Below are 19,245 nucleotides of genomic sequence, written 5' to 3' on the forward strand. Positions count from 1 at the left end.
GGTACTTCCTACCCTCCTTAATGTTTATCAATTGCCAGTGACCCTGAACAGATGAGATTACATTTTAGGAACAATAGGTCAAAGTAAAAATAATTTAGGAATTTTTAAATCTTTTTTTCTCCCATTTCCTTATAATGGGCGAAATTTCCAATGTCTATAAAAACTAGGGCTGTGTATTGGCAAGAACCTGGCGATACGATACAAATCACAATACTAGGATCATGATAGGATATATCACGATATATCATGATACTGTTAAAAGGGCCATTTTTTGTTTGTTTCTTTTTTTTTAAAAATGATTATCAGGAAGAATTGAATTACACCAGAAATCTGCACAAATACTAAACACATTTTTATTTGATCACAACATGATCTGATGCTATATCACAAATTTTCCCATGTTAAAGCTTAAATTTTGTTTTACAGACATTACAGTTTAAGATCCTGTTCAAATGTTCAGATTCTATCAGTTCAGAACATTATTTTTGTGCAATCCCAACAAAGGAACTAACATTATTTGATAAAAGAGTGTTAAATAATAATAAATAAAAGAAAAACAAAAAAGAAAAACAAAAAAGAAACTCCACAACATCTGCATTTGAATAAATACCTAAAAATTATCAGTACAGTATTTTTTAATATCGATACAGTAATGTGAAATGAAATATTGCAATATATTGCAGAACTGATATTTTCTAACACCCCTAATATAAACAGCAATTTTGTTTCAGTTAACTTCAAACTTGGCACATATATAGAGGCAACTGATATGATGACATCAGCTGGATCCATGACAAAATAAACTACAGTATGTGTGAGGGGCGGGGCTTGTTGTGACTGGAACCACTTGTTGCAGTTTTACTCCATTGTTTTGGCTCAGTTCTTGAAACAGAAATTCCATCCTCAAAATAACACAGACAAACCTCCAAACCATATGGCAACTGTTCACAACAGACGTGAATTTCTCATTCATTTCATCAAATTGCAAATGTCTTAGTATACGTGTTAATATCTCAGTGCATCTTTACAAATGATTAACCCTTAAAGACCCAAACATCCACCATCGACCTAAACCATCTACTGATCTAAACTGTTTGATTCCTGTTGATCCACTAATCCTATCAGTACATGTCAGTAATTGGTGTCAAATACAGTTCTTCATCTTTTCATGGTCATCAGATATGACCATATTTGGACGTTCAGAGGCTCCATAGTTACTGTGGAAACACCGTCATCTTCTACAACATTGATTCCCCAGTAAAACCCCTGGAGTTATATCAATGACAGTGGATAAAATGAACAAAAATGAATAAAAAAACAAAACAAAACTATAAAATGATAAATGAAGTGAAAAAATAAGCAACACTGTCCTAAAATGAAATGACAAAATATCCATCTGTGTCTTTAATATTACTTTTGTGTCCGTCTTTTATTTGGTTAAATCTCCACACGGATGACATTACTCCTCCTCCTCGTACCTGCTGCACTGAACTGTAAACGTCACACTGCTGTAAGTGGTATCGGTGCGATTGTATCAGAGTACTTTTACGAGTACGAGTACAAGTACACACGCTGAGTATCGGACCCAATGCCTGATACTGGTAACAGTATCGGCGCATCCCTAATATCTAACTTAGTAACTAAACTGAGACGAAAGGTGTTTTTTTTTTTTCTTTTTTTACAGAAACAAATCGTCCTTTCCTCTTCATTGCAGGAAGAAACTTGTTGAGGCTACTTTTTAGTCAGTTTTGGATTACAGAGACATTTTCCACAGACATGCACCTGCTACTGCCTTACATTCCTTTGACACTGTTTATCATTCAGCTCTAAGATTTATTACAAATGACCAAGCCCGGATTAACCATATGGGCAACTGGGCAATTCCCCAGGGGCCCGTGACCTCTGAAGGGCCCTGGGTAGCTCAGGCATGACGAAAATATCTGGTTATCTTTTGCATATAAATGAAACCGTCCGCTGCCCGGAGCCACTGCACTGCACAGAAACCCTGCTCCTGCTGTCTGTGACCGTGAGCTGAGACCCTCTCCTCATTGGTCAGTCCAAAAAGCGAATCAGCGGTGACGCAAATCAACGTGCGTGCACTGAGTGGGATGTGAGACGTCAAGAACTACGTGACATACGCGACGTACGCGAATCTAACATTGCAAACATGGAGAAGCGGCTAAGTGGGAGCGCCAAACGAAAATTTAAAAAGGAGAAAAATGCCAAATAAAATCAGGAATGTGAAATTTAAACATGCACTTCCCCATCATTTAGAACACAAACTTTGTATTGGTCAGATAAGTATTTGAGAGAAATTGACGGTTTTCCAGATGTTTATAGTATTCAGTATATGTAGTATTTAGTGTTAAAATGTTTAACCCTTGCCTTGACATGCCTTGAATTGTGATGTGTTTTCTGTTTAAAAGTTAAACTGGGACCAAAATGTTTATTTTAGCAGATTATACTGCATTATATTTATTTTTTCCTTGTGGTGGCTTCATGAAAATGTTGAGATATGTTTATTGTTCAGAGAAAGCAGATTTCCAGATGTTTATATTGCACTTACTTTAACTCTCTTGTTGAATTCTGAGGTGACAAGTGGATTTCTGTTTAAAATTCATATCTGATTCTATCAGATTATGTTTGTGTTTTGTCTGTGGGCTTTTTCTGACGATTCAATACATTTGTGTTGGCAAAAAGTGTTCTTAAATAAATACTGGATACTTTGGAAATGGTTTCTTATTTATTTTTTGTGAAAATGGAGGACACTTCCCTCTCTTTCTAATGTAGTGGATCAGTTTTAGATTATACTGATGATGATGATGTGTTTTGTTTTCATATCATCATGTGCAAGTGAGTGGCCTTGACAAGAGGCTGTAGTGGTGCACTTGTAGTTCTACGAGCATTTACACATTTGTACATCAAAATGCATTTGATGATAGTTAGATACTGAAGTATGGGGTGTATTTGCATATATTCCTGGAATTTATTCTGTATTTTGCCAGATTATAGGGATCCTGGGGTTGTGATGATGGGGCCCTTGAATATTGTTGCCCAGGGTACAATGAAGTGTTAATCTGGCCCTGCAAATGACAGCTGCAAAACTCACCATTATGACCGTTATTCTAAAGTTGAATGGCCCTCTTTATCCAACAGGTGTGATAGACAATGGATGTGATTTGTTTTTAAAGCCCTCAGTCGTCTTTTACCATCTTATGTTCATTCTTTAGTGTCTTTTAACACAAGTCAATCTCACACTGGCTCAAAGGACTGGCTCACACTGCAGGTTCCTTCATCGAATGTTAAAATACAGATATTTAGCTAAAAAGTGAGCCCACTGGATAAATGATGTGTGCAAATGTACTTCTTCATGTTGACGTTCACTTTGGCTCGATCGGACCCTAATGTACAGGGTGACCCAAAAAAACGGGAATTTTTGAAGTGCGTATTGGCAGACATGAGCAAGTGGCAGCACTGCGAGACAGCGACCTTGAGCAAGTAAACACACCCCCATTGTAGTAACCATGGATCAGTGGAACGGGCAACAGCGTGCATTAGCCATAAAAATGTTTGATAAAAATGGTGATAGTTTGACAGCTGCGCAGAGGGAGTTCTGACGTTTTTACAACTTTGGATGTCATGGTGCTGTTCCATCAAAACACGCGATAAAATGTTGGATTAATAACTTTGAAGAGACTGGATCTGCACTAAAGAAGAAACCAACAGGACGACCAAGAAGTGCTCGTACTCCACAGAACATTGATGTTGTACGTGAGGCACCTTAATCCCATCTCCACCCACCCCGGTAGTCCCAACTGTTGTAGCAAACACACCCTTCTCATTCAGCGCCTGTAACAAAAGCGCTTTTAATTCAGCTTTTTTGGCGTTAAGCGGCACACTCACCTCAAAGAAACTGGCCACGAACAAGAGATCCGCTTTTTTACATCTATCTAATTTACTTTCAGTAGGATTTGTTGCAAAGTCGTCCAATTCAAAATCTGCCATGACTCAAGCGAGAGGTCTGCCAACCAAACACACAAAGACCAAACGTAACTAACCAGGCTGTAAAACCTGCGGAAAAAAACGTCAGAAAAAACACTATCAAACAATTTTGAAAAAAAAAAAAAACGAAATAGATCACAAATGGACGAGCCCCCAATTTATGTTACGCCCTAGTCTAGGGGTAAAATAAGGCATAACATAAAAGGACTCCCCACTCGATTCCCACTCCCAAGGAAGGCCGTGACAGATAATGTTAAATTAAATCCCAGCAGCAGTTTATTTAATGTAGGGTGAGCAGTGATAAAAATAACAAACAAAACCAACTCAAACACTCTGTACTTCCCTAGTAAAAATACAAGAACAAAAATACACAGGACTAACCTGGCCTCCTAACTCAAAAACAGGAGAAAACGTGATGAAAATAAAAAGTGCTGCGGTGTCCATAAACTATTTACAATGAGCATAAATACTGAATTCAAAATGTCGAAACTCTCTCTCTAATACAGCGAACTGGCGGTGTTAGTTGGGAGCAGGACGAGGAGCGGGGCTGGGCTGTCCACAGGCGGCTTTTAAAGGCGGGCTCCGTCCTCCTCCACCAATTAGCGGTCTGTGCGCTCCAGGCTGGCCAACCCACAGGATGAGAGTCCCACCAATCCAATAAAGCCACCTGGACTGCAACCCTAACTACAGGGTGGGGAAGCAAAATGTACAATGAACATTTTGTTGTTTTTTTCTCAGCAGACACTACGTCAGTTGTTTTGAACCCAAACATATACTGATGTCATAATCATATCTAACACTATTATCCATACCTTTTCAGAAACTTTTGCCCATATGAGTAATCAGGAAAGCAAACATCAAAGAGTGTGTGATTTGCTGAATGCACTCGTCACACCAAAGGAGATTTCAAAAATAGTTGGAGTGTCCATAAAGACTGTTTATAATGGAAAGAAGAGAATGACTATGAGCAAAACTATTACCAGAAAGTCTGGAAGATACTATTAAAGAAGAATGGGAGAAGTTGTCACCCCAATATTTGAGGAACACTTGCGCAAGTTTCAGGAAGCGTGTGAAGGCAGTTATTGAGAAAGAAGGAGGACACATAGAATAAAAACATTTTCTATTATGGACATTTTCTTGTGGCAAATAAATTCTCATGACTTTCAATAAACTAATTGGTCATACACTGTCTTTCAATCCCTGCCTCAAAATATTGTAAATTTTGCTTCCCCACCCTGTATATGTATGGTTTTTGGTAAGAAAAGAAGGGAGGAAAATGTAGTACTGACTATAGATGGAATTAATATTGAAAGGGTCTCTGAACTTCGCTTTTTGGGAGTAATATTAGATAAAGGTCTGACATGGAAATCCCATATTGCACATGTGAGGAAAAAGATGTCAAAGTGTACTTTCATTTTAAATAAGGTAAAGTATTTGTTAGATTACAGGGCAATGCGAACACTGTATTGTGCATTTATATTACCATATATCAGCTACTGTGTGGAAGTCTGGGGTAATACTTATAAGAGCAACACAAAGCCATTGGATCTCCAACAGATGAGAGCTATCAGGATTATCCATAAAGCAGATGATCAGGAACACACAAATACACTATTGATTAATTCTGGATTATTGAAATGGCAAAAGCTAGTTCAGTTACAGACATTACTTGATCTGTTCAAGGCCAAAAGTAAAGCACTAGCTGCTAAATTACAAGAACTGTTTGTCTTCACTTCAGAGAAGGAAGAGCATCAAAGGAAAGGTCATTTCAAGCAGATGTGTGTATCAGTGGTGGGTGTTAAACTCTGGAATTCTCTTTATAATGAGCTGAAGGACTTTAAAAACATATTCCAACTGAAAAAAGTGTATAAAGAAAGAACAATGAGATTATATGAACAGTTATAAGTTTTACATTTGGCTTCGTATTTGTTTTTGCATTTTGTGATATTTATGTACTTGTTTTGGACTGGTAAAATGTTTATGCATCATTTCATCAGGTTTATATTTACTTATGTTTTGTACTTTCTGGATATGTAGTTTTGCACTTGGTTTTGTATTCATTTTGTATTATCTTTGGATGTATTTAGTTGGTTTGTCTGACTTTGTACAGTATGATTTTATAGTTAGTTGTGTACGGCTGACCATTAAGGCTATTATTATTTAGAAGGGGGCAGGAAATATAAGATTTTCTTCATCCTGTTCCTTTTCGAGCATGGGTGTGTATATGTTTATTTACTTGATGATTATTGAATGAAATGAAATGCACAACCATGAATGAAATAAATAAATGAAAGAAAAAAAAAAAAAAAGAAAAAAAAAAAATAAATATATATATATATGTATATATATATATATATATATATATATATATATATATATATATATATATATATATATATATATATATATATATATATATTCATCAGCAATGGGACACTGGAGCCTGGATCCTTGACTGTGATCAGCACATCATCTGCATATAATGAAATTTTATATTCACTTTCACTGATATAAATACCCTCCTAAGCTGTTTCTTGCCTAATTGCCTGGGCCAATGGTTCTATGAAAAGACTGAATAGAAGAAGACTCGCTGGAAAGCCTTGTCTACAGCCACGTTGTATAGCTATAGGATTAGATAGACTATCATTCATTTTGATTCTTGCTTTGGGGAAAGTAGAAAGTGCTTGTATAGCGAGTATGAAATCCTTGTTAAATCCAAATCTGGACATATTAATACATTTTTGGATCACACCCAACTGTTCACACACAGACTTTAATTGAAGAACTGTTCATTGGACAGGAATCAGGAGGCGTAAATACAAAGTCATGTTTTTTTTTTTTATCTTGCAGAACAGAGCTGATAAATTTTCATTGTTGCTGTGACAGTGACAAAGATCTATTCTATTCTATTCTATTCTATTCTATTCTATTCTATTCTATTCTATTCTATTCTATTCTATTCTATTCTAATGATAATGAACACAGAGTAAAATGAGTATATATATGTACAGAGAGCATGAAAGGCATTTAGACTGGACCATGACTCCAGGAAAGGAACTGAGACAAAGACACAAACAACTCTTCTTCTTCATGTTTAACTGTGGATGTGGATGTGGAGATGAACGTGGACATGGATATGGATGTGGATTATGGACGTGGATGTGGACGTAGACTGTGGTCGTAGACTGTGTCGTGCATCTCATCCTGTCTTCCGTATCTTCAGTCTGAAGCGCCCCCTACTGGCCTGGAACAAACATACAAACATGTCATCATCATGTGTGTGTGAGTCCATGTCCAGTCCATTCAATCACTGAATCCAATCAGCTGATCAGGTAAATCCTGCTGACATGGGATGGCTCTGAAAGCACACAGACGTTCAGTCTCAGTGTTTGTTTGTCTGGACTTTTCCTGGTGGACTGGAACAGACAGGAGGTGGACTGACTAAATCCAGGACTTGGACTCCACAGACTGGAGTTCCCATCCTCAGTCCTTCCAGGTTGGAGCTTTAGACCATCACATGACCTGAGTCATGTGATCTCATCTGTGCGGACATTTTCCACATGAAGCCCAGCCCAGTTCAACCAGTCAAACCATTCAACACACACATGAAGGGCACTGGTGTTGGACGGAGGAAAAGCACCATGAAGAACAACCACCGAGAACGGAAGAACCACAGAGAATCGAAGAACCACTGATAACGGAATAAGTTTTGGCTGTAAGTTATTGGCCTGGTAAAAAAAAATCCCTCTCCCTCCCTCTCTCTGTGATTTTATCACAGTTCTATCTACTAAATGAAACTTTGATACAGTTTTATTCATACATTATTACATTATTGGCTCAGTTATTACATTTGCAAAGAATTTTTTTTTTTACCAGGACAATAACATAAGTTATTCTGTTATTGGTTCAGGACCGTTATTCTGTTATCGGCCGTTATTCTGTGATTGTCTTCTCCACACCATGAGTCTGGTAAACCTGCACAAACACATGTGTCAGATGTTGGAGGTAAACCCAGTTTGGCAGAAGCGTCCCATGTCAGCGTTGAAGTGTGTTAGTGTTGAATAAAGCTGTGAACAAACCCGACAGTAGAAGTAGAGGAAAATGGTCCCCGTGATCAGGATGAAGTGGACCAGCACCACCCTGATGATCAGGTTTCTCACCAAGTCTGAAACAACAACAACAACAACAACAACAACAACAAAGACAACAACCATCAAAATGGAGCTGAAGAGTCCTGACGTCTGGATAAACTGACAAACTGCATCTGTTTGACACTACTCTGCTGATCACAGTGTGAACAGAACCGATCCCATCAACACCTGGAACACATGCACATCTACTGATGGAACACATGCACATCTAGTGATGGAACACATGCACATCTAGTGATGGAACACATGCACATCTACTGATGGAACACATGCACATCTATTGATGGAACACATGCACATCTACTGATGGAACACATGCACATCTACTGATGGAACACATGCACATCTAGTGATGGAACACATGCACATCTACTGATGGAACACATGCACATCTACTGATGGAACACATGCACATCTAGTGATGGAACACATGCACATCTACTGATGGAACACATTCACATCTACTGATGGAACACATGCACATCTAGTGATGGAACACATTCACATCTACTGATGGAACACATGCACATCTACTGATGGAACACATGCACATCTACTGATGGAACACATGCACATCTACTGATGGAACACATGCACATCTACTGATGGAACACCTTCAGTGTGAAGAACATCTGCACTAACAGGACACATTCCCATCATGAGGCTGTTTGTGCTGAGCTCAGTGGGATTGTGTGTTTGAGTTCAGACTGCAGTTGGATTTGGCTCCAAATGGGAGTTGAGTTCACACACACAACTGTTAGTGTTGGAACAGAATCTGTTCAGTCCTGGTGGTGGTGCTGGTGCAGTGGACAGCACTGTGGCCTCACAGCAACAAGGTCCTGAGTCCAGGTCCACCCACAGGGGTCAGTCTGAGGCCCACGCCCATTCTGGACAATGTGCTCAGACCGTCACCCATATCTACAGCAGATATCTGAGGACCATATCTGATGTTTTTGAAAGCACATTGACCGTAAAATACAACTGAAACACTCAGATAATGAAGATTTTTACGCAGCGATATAAATGACATGTTTAATCCACGTACACATAGTACTGTTTGAACATTTATCTCAGTTCAAGTTGAAGAATAACTCTTGAATAAATCCAGTTTTGCTGTGAGCTGCTCTAAAATGTCCCAGTCACCTCATGTATTTCTCTACTGGTGAAGCTTGCCTCCCAGTTCAACTCATGGACGTCACTACTGATAAGTTCAGGGTCAGTTCTGTTCGCTGGAGAAGATGTTGTGTCTACAGAGGCTGGGAACTCGCACTCCAATAGATACACGTCTACGACAACAATCACAACACTTTGCGTAGCACGTTCTAGTAGCAAAGACGTGAACTGACGGTTGGTAAGTGGCGTCAATAGGTGAGGTCCAATCAGAAGACGGAGTCAGATGACGTTGTGAAGTCCAACCTATTGTTCAGGGTGGAGACATCCAAGAAGATAATTATCAAACCGACCTAGAATTTGAGGCTTTTTGTGACTTGAGTTCCTGCAGGAGTCCTTGTCCAGAAAGACCAGTGCTGGTGTTTAGGTTTCACATGTGATCCGAATAAATTCTTGAACTGAGACCAAGTGCGTCCTGAAAATGCTTCCAAAGTGCTGCCCACACAGGTGCCTGATCAAATATCTGAGAACATTTGGACCACTGATCCAACATGACCCCCCTAGACCCTGGACATGTGGACCACACACACACGTACAGATGCACCTTGAACTGTGGACACTAACTGTTCTTCACATTCAACTGGATGGACTGGGTTTAAACCTGGGTTTAAACTCAACTGTGGTTTGAACTGAGCTCAGATTAAAGGAGTGTTTGTTGGTTCAGCCCAGTCTGTGACAGGTTCAACTGGACCGGCTTTACCTGATCTAGTCCTACCATCGTGGTTCTGCTCACACCTGTTCACTGGAACATGGTCATATGACTGTTACTGATGCATTGTGGGTGTTTTGTGTGTGTTTATCCTGACATTACCTCCAACAGTGAGATAGAGGGCGGGGCTCTGAGACGACGAGAAGCTGTGGTTATAAACGTCCACGTGATAAACACATGTGTAGTTCCCTCGGTGGGCATAGCCCATGGCAGACAACAGGAAGTGGGCGGAGTGATTGACGGCCAGCATGGTGAGGTTCAGCGGCTTCTTGGTGTCGGAGATCAGCTGGAAGAAGCCTCCTGGGTACTGTGGTCGGACGGAGCATGTGATGGTGAAGTCGGAGCCCACGAGCACCCGGAACCCCTGCTGGTAGACCCCAAAGACCCCGTCAGACAGGGAGATGTTGGGCTGAGGCAGCAGATCTGTCCACACACAGAGACATGATTGGACCAAGCAGCACACATGAGCACAAACAAGCAGTCAGAGAATCCATCCTCCTCACAGACACAGATGGATCTGATCCACAGGAGTTTGGGATGGGATGAACACTGACCAATGAAAACATGAGGAATGGGTCATTTATGTTTATGTTTATGTTTATGTTTACGCATTTGGCAGACGCTTTTTTCCAAAGCGACTTACAGGGGAAAACCAATTAAATCACTCAATCAATCAAATTTTATTTATATAGCGCCAGATCACAAAAAAGTTATCTCTTGACATTTTATATATAGAGTTGGTCAAAACCAGACTCTAAGTCAATTTACAGAAACCCAACAGAATCCTCCTGGAGCAAACACTTGTGACTGGTGACAGTGGAAGGAAAAACTTCCCTTTAACAGCAGAAACCTGGAGCAGACCCAGACTCCTGGAGGATGGCCGTCTGCCTTGACCAGTTGGGGTTAAAGAGAGAGAGTAGAGAAGGGGAAAAAGAGAGAGCGATAGAGATAGAGACTGGGGGAGAGGGGGAGAAGGGGGGAGTAGGGGGAGACACATGGAGGCGGTTGAGGATAAGTGAGTGGTGATGATGAGGGCAGGGAAGAGGCCGGACCACCGCAGCAGGTCCAGAGATAATCGTGAAAGAATCTGTGGTTATCCTGGGAAAAACCTTATTAGAATATTTAAAATGGAATGTTTGAAAGTGCTAGGACAGGAGGTGCTCTCGGAAGAGCTGGGTCTTCAGGAGCTTCTTGAAGATAGGCAGGGATGACTCTGTTCTTGTAGCACTTGGTAGAGCGTTCCACCAACGTGGAACGACCCATGAAAAGAGCCTGGATTGTCTTGTACAAGGTCTGGGGACCACCAGACTACGTTCCCCAGACGAGCGGAGTGGTCGTGGGGCGACATAAGCTTTTATTAGTGCACCTAAGTAGACAGGAGCAGACCCACGGAGAATTTTGTAGGCTAGGATTAAAGATTTGAATTTGATGCGGGCAGCTATGGGTAGCTAGTGTAACTCAATGAGTAAGGGGGTGACATGTGCCCTTTTAGGGTGAGTAAGGGGGTGACATGTGCCCTTTTAGGCTGATTGAAGACCAGACGCGCTGCTGCATTCTGGACCATCTGTAGTGGTTTGACAACACAAGCTGGGAGGCCCGTTAGAAGAGCATTGCAGTAGTCAAGACGGGAGATAACCATAGTCTGCACCAGGAGCTGGGTGGCCTGTTCGGTTAGGTATGGCCTGATCTTTCTTAGGTTGAACAGAGTGAAACGGCATGATCGGGTGACAGAGGCAACGTGATCCGTGAAGGTCAACTGATTATCAATCATGACTCCCAAGTTACGTACTACACTGGTAGGAGCCAGAGGTATGGAGTCAATAGTGATGGAGATGTCCTGCTGTATGGTTGGCTTAGCTGGGAAGACCAGCAGTTCAGTTTTGGACAGGTTCAGCTGAAGGTGATGGGCTTTCATCCATGCAGATATGTCAGAGAGACAATCTGAGATCCGCACTGAGACTGTGGAGTCATCAGGTGGGAATGACAGATAGAGCTGGGTATCATCAGCATAGCAATGATATGAGAAGCCGTGTGAGTGGATGATCTGACCGAGTGAGGTGGTGTATATGGCAAAAAGGAGGGGGCCCAACACAGAGCCTTGGGGGACCCCCGTGGTGAGGTGATGAACTGCTGATGTGTGCCCGAGCCAGGACACACTGAAGGACCGACCAGTAAGGTAAGATTGAAACCAGGAGTGTGCGTGGCCTGTGATGCCCATGTTCCAGAGTATGGATAACAGGATATGGTGACTGACAGGGTCAAATGCTGCTGATAAGTCCAGTAGAATGAGTACTGAAGACTTGGCTGCTGCTCTAGCCTCTTTCAAGGCTTCTGTCACAGACAACAGAGCCGTTTCAGTGGAGTGGCCGATTTTGAAGCCAGATTGGTTGATGTCAAGGAGGTTATTTTGGGAGAGGAATTCTGTGACCTGTTTGAAAACCGCCCTTTCGATGAGCTTAGAAAGGTATGGGAGGAGTGAGACTGGTCGATAATTCTCCACTTGAGTGGGGGTGAGGGAAGGTTTTTTGAGAAGTGGTGTTACCTGCGCTTGTTTAAATACTGTAGGAAATGTTCCTGAAGTCAGTGAAGCATTAATCACATGTGTGATTGGTGCTGTGATAGTAGGGGCTACAGACTGTAAGAGGTTGGATGGAATAGGGTCCAACAGGCATGTTGTAGGACGGCTAGAGGAAAGGAGTTTAGACACCTCGTTCTCTGTGAGGGGAGTAAATGAGGGGAATGACGCAGTTGGGCTTTTATCAGTTGAGTTAGTAGTAGCCATAGTCAGGGGAGAGGAAGCAGTGTGTGATGATGATGATGTTGAAGAAGGAGGCGTGCAGTCTATGGGTGGATCAGTGAACTGACTGCTGATAGTAGACACTTTATTTGTGAAAAATGAAGCAAAATTGTCTGCTGTCAGATTAGTAGTGGGCGGTGGAGGTGGAGGGTTGAGTAGTGTTTTAAAGGTTGAGAATAGTTTCTTGGTGTCGGTGGCAGAATGAATTTTGTTATTATAGTAAGCCTTCTTCGCAGCAGTGACACTGGATGAGAAGGATACCAATAGTGACTGGAATGTGATCAGGTCAGAAGAGCTTTTTGTTTTGTGCCATTTTCTCTCTGCGGCTCTGAGGTTGGTACGCAGCGACCGGAGGTTATCATTGAGCCATGGGTGGGACTGGGAGGATGGAGCGGGTCTAGTAGATAGAGGGCACAGATTATCCAGACAGGAGCTAAGTGTAGAGCACAGAGACTCAGTGGCATCATTAACCTCTAAGGAGGAAAAAGTGCTGGGGGGAGGGAGAGCGGAGGCTACGACAGTGGAGAAGTGGGTGGGGGACAAATTGCGGAGGTTGCGGCGGAAAGAGACCATGGGGGAGGGAGCAGAGTGTTTTTCAGGGAGAGACACACTGAACTGAATGAAATAGTGGTCAGACAGGTGTAAAGGTGTGACTGTGAGAGCATCTGTGATGCAGTTTCGGGTGAAAATGAGATCGAGCTCTTCACCAGCTTTGTGGGTTGGAGGACTGCCAACCCGCTGTAGCTCAAAAGAGAGTATTAGTGACATGAAATCTGAGAAGCTGGGATTGTCTAAGTGGATGTTCATGTCACCGAGGACTAGCATGGGGCAGTCATGCTCTGGGATGGAGGAAAGCAGAGTGTCAAGCTCATCAGGAAAATCACCCAGTTGCCCTGGTGGACGATAAATGACAATTATGTAAAGTTTGACTGGTGCTGTCACTAGGATGGCATGGTATTCAAAGGAGTTGTATTTGACTGAAGGTAGGAGTTGATTGTATTTCCATTTGTTGGAAATTAACAGACCCACACCACCTCCTCATCCAGATGGACGAGAGGTATGAGAGAATGTGTGGCTGATAGAAAGTGCGGCTGGGGATGCATTGTTTTCAGGCTTAATCCAGGTTTCAGTGAGAGCCAGGATGTCCAGTGTGTGATGGTTGGCATAGGCAGCAATAAAATCTGCTTTGTTCACTGCAGATTGGCAATTCCATAACCCTATAGAGAAGGACGCACCAATGACTGTGGTGTATATTAATGGGCAGAGATTGGTGATAGTACGATGCCTTTTAGCAGTGTGAAACCCCATACATGAACCGAAAATAACAGGAATGGGATAGTGACCAGTAGAGAGACTGTTCCTCAAAGGTGAGCTGGTGTGAGTGAGGGGTGTAACTGTCATTAGTGAGGGGCTGGGAGAGGAGGAGAGATCAGCTGGGGTGGTATTCAGTCTGACTACAGACTGTACAGGAGACTCTGAACGTGGTGATGTTTGATGTGACCAGCAGGGGGAGCAGGTGACTGCAGCAGAAGACGGGGAGCGTAGTCACATAGGTGTGGGAGTGGTTTTAGTCTGGACAGCGTGTTGAATGTTTTGAGCCAGGACGCTGCTGCCTAGTGTAGAGGGGTGGACGCCATCGGACTTGTAAAAGGAGGAGCGGTTCCAGAACAGATTAAAGTTATCAATAAAACTGAAGCCGTTCAGAGCAGAGGCGGACTGGAGCCAGGTGTTCAGGCTGAGGAGTCGGCTGAAACGGCCCACACCACGGGCAAAGGAGGGGAGGGGCCCGGAAATGAAAACAGCCTTCCCGGATCCTTTCAGTTTATCAAAGAGGTTTTTAAAATGAACCTTCGTCACTTCGGACTGTTGAAGAGAAGTGTCATTGAAGCCCACGTGAACTATGATCCGGGTAACGGTGGACGGCAGTGAGAGCAGCAGCTGAGGGAGTTCATGGAGGATGGAGGTGACGGTGGAACCAGGAAAACACCTGGTTATGGCGTTAAAGAAACGGACGTGACGGATGATGGAGTCCCTGAGGATAGCGGTGGTCGGAGGGAAAAGTGGTCGAGGAGACGGTGTTGAAGGTGAAGGGTTCCTGGTCTCTCTAGGTGGACATTCCACGGGTGGACTGTCAGTGTGACGGCGGACGGCCTCTCGGAGAAGGCGGCGCCGGGCAGAGGAGCGGACCGAGGAGTGGGGACCCTTGTTCGACGGCTTTACAGGATGACCGGCTTTAGGACCGTCGCCGGTAATCAGCTCGGTGGCAGCCACGGAGTCAGCAGGAGCCGGTTCCGGGACAGAGCCAGGTGGGATGGGGGGCACACCAGCCGCGGGGGGAGGAGCCGGAGCGTCCTCCACGGACAGGACGGCGAAGCGGTTTGATGTGCTGATGGTCGGCGGTGGTGAGTCTTTGCTGGTGTTCTTTTTGCGGCCACGAATCACCACTTCAGACCAGGGTGTAGAACACGGGGGGCGAGAACAGGCAGAGGAAGGATCCCATAACACCGTATCATCACAGGAGGCTTTGGGCTTCTCTGCGCTTTTCAGGAACAGACTGGACAGTGTGGGAAGGCGGCTGGAGAAACCACAGAGCTGGGCATTTTTCTCCTCGAGTTCTGAGGAGAGGCGCAGTATTTCCTCTTTGAGATCCGCGATAGTTTGGTAAGCCTTTACCAGGGTTTTGTTGGCTTCGACAAGAGGACTATCTCCGGCTGATGAGGATGACGCCATGGTGGAAACAGCGAGATACCGGGGCAGAGCGCGGGAAGCGGTGGGTGACAGCCAGAGGTAAGGATCCACTGACAATACTGACCTGTCCTGATGGAGGTTTGGATTGATGGCGTCAAGTTAAAAAGACACGGTTAAGAGGTTAGGTTCAAGTGAGTAAGCGTTGAAAGGCAAGAAATAAGTAGTTAAAAAGCTGTATTTCTAGGAGTAGATCCGCCGGCGGTTTGACAGACGCCACGCATGCGCAGGTGATTTTAGATCATTTAGAGCACAGCTGACCTTCAAAGGCATTATGGGTAAAAAAGGACACACATGTGGTGGTTTTACAGTCTCACATGTCAACATTTGGTCCTTTTGTCCTAAATGAGACTAATGTGAAATCTGTTTGTGTTTTCAGCCTCATCTGGTCCAAATGAAGACGTTCATTTGGGATCTGGACGTTCCAAAGGTCAAAGGTCAATATTTGACACATTTGACAGAAAAAACAATGAACTGAGACAAAATAATCAACTGATGAAATGAACAGAGTCATTAGATGTAACTTTAAACATCAGAGTCAGAACCATCTGGTCACTGAGAATTCAGTTCAGACACAGTTTGTGTCCATTTGTACCTGAACACACCACGACCACAGCAGATGAGTCATCATAGGGATAATATTGTCCAACACAGTCCCTCAGTCCAGATGTCAGCTTTAGACAAGGAACTGAGACCCTACACACAGGCCTGCGTGGATAATTATCTGTTCTGTTGACTGAAACAGCTGATCCACAGTCCAGATGTTGACACACAGCAGATCCAGACTTCAGGTCCCAGTGTTTACCAGGGTCTTCTACTGGTCTCCACTGTCCCTGGTGTTGGATCTCCAAAGTACCAGCACAGCGGCTCGGCTGTCCCACCAACCTGACCCCACCTGGATCTGAGCAGAGACACAAAGACATGAGTCAAAGAAACACACTGTCATATGAAAGCCACGCCCCCTTGGTACCTGAACAGGTGAGTTCAGCAGCTGTTCCATTTGAGCAGGTCTTCCCAGCAGAGCTGGACCTTCTACAGTCCAGGACAGAAGACTCATTGCCTTCACACTGGAGCTCACTGGTCCAGACTGGAGCCTCCCCCTCTCCATAGAGCCCCCCCTGGAGGAGCCCAGGAGCCCCACAGCCCAGCTCCCTACAGACCACCTGGGTATCGTTAAGGTCCAAATCCTCTTCACACACTGAGGACCAGGACTGGTTGGACCGGACCTCCAGTCTGCCTGAACAATGACTGGAACCATGGACCAGTCTGACAGAGTCTGTGGACCCACAACAACACACACACATGTTTAAAGACACAAAAGCCCCTGGACAGACGGCAGTGTGAGGGTGGACTCTGGAACCCTTTCAACCCTCAGCTGAAAATGGACCGCCTGCACTTTTTATTATTTTTGGCTAGAAAAAGGGTAGAAAATATGCTGTGAGTTCGTCCTTTTGCCCATATTTCTAGAACACTTGGAACATTCAAAATCTAGTCATTTACAATTTAATAATAATAATAATAATAATAATAATAATAATAATGGATTAGATTTTTATAGTGCGTTTTTGGACACTCAAATCACTGTACAATTTCCTGCATGTTCTAATTCTGCTAAAACAGCTTCTTCTCCAGCTTCTAGTTCAGGTCTGAGTGAAATGAGCGTAATGACCCAATAAAACCTGTAAAGCACAACGTCTTAAACAGTGAAACAGTTCCATCCATCCAAACTGCAGATGCACAGGGTGTGTCAGCGATGACACGTCAGGTTTGAAAGACTTAACAACACATCTGTTCATTTTGAAGAACAGAGTACAATATATAACAGAACAGTTCTATACAGTCTATTGTCACAGTGATAAATACAACAATTATGACAGATAAATAATGGTTAGTTACCCACAGAGATGATTAGAAGGATCAAATATGCAATAATTCTGAATACTACTACTACTAATAATGGCTGCATGTTCAAATGTTCTTCCATGTTCCCTGTGCAGAACCATGTCTGTGCACACGTGTTCTCACATTCATCTGCAGAAGGTTTTCAGTTCTCACCAGAAAATTTGAATTCATGGGCCCGACTGACCACATACCATTTGGAAATATGACAGATGATGGAAAGTGGACTTCTACAGAAGCAGGAAACATGTATTATCTGAAAAGAAACTGATAATAGGTCCATTTGTATTTGAACAAATGCTTTTTTTTCGAGAAATGTGGACAAAATGTCAGTAGAACATGAACTAAACCACTGAACTGTGGAGGAAACACCATGTTAAAATCAAAGATTAAAGTGATCTGGACTCTTTCAAAGCCTCCTGTCAGTCATTAGTGACACAGGAACTAAATAGGACTCATGGACCAGTTCAAGCAGAGCCACAACGTCCTCAAAGAAAACAGCAGAACACAGAACACACCAATAAAAGGCCCTTTAGTGTTGAATGTGGAGCTGAAGGACACAGTGAGTGTGTGCTGTTGTTGACCTGGATTCCAACAGAGGGCGCTGTCTACATTCAGACTGGACTCAAACAGGCCTCAGGTCCACTCTGTGGATCCTCAGTCACAGGTTAGAGTTAGTTGAACGTCAGCGCTGGTGGACACACAGTCATTCTGAAGTCAGACTGAACATTCAATATGTGTGAGTGGGGTCTGTTCAAAGGCACACACACAATCCCAGTGGTCAGTGAATGCACCATAATGCAGTGGGTTTGATCAGTGACCTGTGCACTGGTTCATCTCAGACCACTGGAAACATGTGGCTCATGTCAAACATCTGCATTTAAGGACATGCTTTAGTGTCAGTGATGTTTCCATGGTGTCCTCAGAGTCCAGCAGACCCACATAGAGCTGGAAAAAGAGCACATGGACCAACACAAAGTCCAGTTCAAACTAATGGACTCAGTCCTTCTGAGCTGTTCAACAGCCTGTTGGAAAGCAGAGTCATGTGACCACGTTCATGGACTGGAACTGAATTCAGCTGCATGTGTTTGATGGTTCAGTCCAACTGTCCAATGTGTGGACCTGGTCTGACTGGGTCTGGTTTGACCCAGCTCAGATAAAACACACCTGAATGGACTCATGGAAGAACTCTGACAGAATCAGGACCATCATCAGTAGACTTACCTGAACAGGTGAGGGACAGGGTGGAGCCACTGGAGTCAATGTATGTTCTCACACAGTCCGTCGGTGCAGATGTATAGAGAAGACAGGAGGGGCTGATGAACCACACATGACGAGAATGATCAGATGTTCTCCCAGAAACAGCAGATCCACAGTCCAGTCGACGACATATGACATCTGCTGCCTTCAGGGTCCAGGTGTCAAAGGAAAAACCCAATCCTATGTATCCCCATTCTCCATGATGTTTCATCTCTACTTCACCATTACAGCGACTGGCTCCTCCCACCAGTCTGACATCATCAGGATCTGATCAAATACAAGTGACAGATAAATGAGATCAAAGTGAGTGAACTGATGTCAGCTGGTGTCAGTCAAAGCTCCGCCCACCTGTGCAGGTAAGGTCCACAGCTGTTCCAGATGAGCAGGTCTGTGCCCCTGAGCTTCCACAGTCCAGCAGAGCAGACTCATGGCCTTCACAGGTGAACGTCTGCACCACAGGAGCCTCCGCTGCTCCAGAGAGCGCCCCCTGGAGGAGCCCAGGAGCCCCACAG

The 19,245-nt window shown here is 43.5% G+C and overlaps 1 long non-coding RNA gene and 1 pseudogene across 1 annotated transcript; both read right to left on the reverse strand.

Moving 5' to 3' along the window:
- Positions 1-6,756: 6,756 nt before the first annotated feature.
- Positions 6,757-8,160, reverse strand: LOC115423374 (uncharacterized). The gene is made up of 2 exons (XR_003935959.1): positions 8,082-8,160; positions 6,757-7,246 (listed from the first exon to the last, which is right to left on the reverse strand). It is a non-coding gene; the product is annotated as an uncharacterized LOC115423374 (long non-coding RNA).
- A 3,032-nt stretch (positions 8,161-11,192) lies between these two features.
- Positions 11,193-18,989, reverse strand: LOC115424885 (uncharacterized; annotated as a pseudogene).
- Between the last annotated feature and the right edge of the window lie 256 nt (positions 18,990-19,245).

The sequence above is a fragment of the Sphaeramia orbicularis genome, chromosome 8 (genome assembly GCF_902148855.1).
Source record: "Sphaeramia orbicularis chromosome 8, fSphaOr1.1, whole genome shotgun sequence".
Classification (NCBI taxonomy): Eukaryota; Metazoa; Chordata; class Actinopteri; order Kurtiformes; family Apogonidae; genus Sphaeramia; species Sphaeramia orbicularis.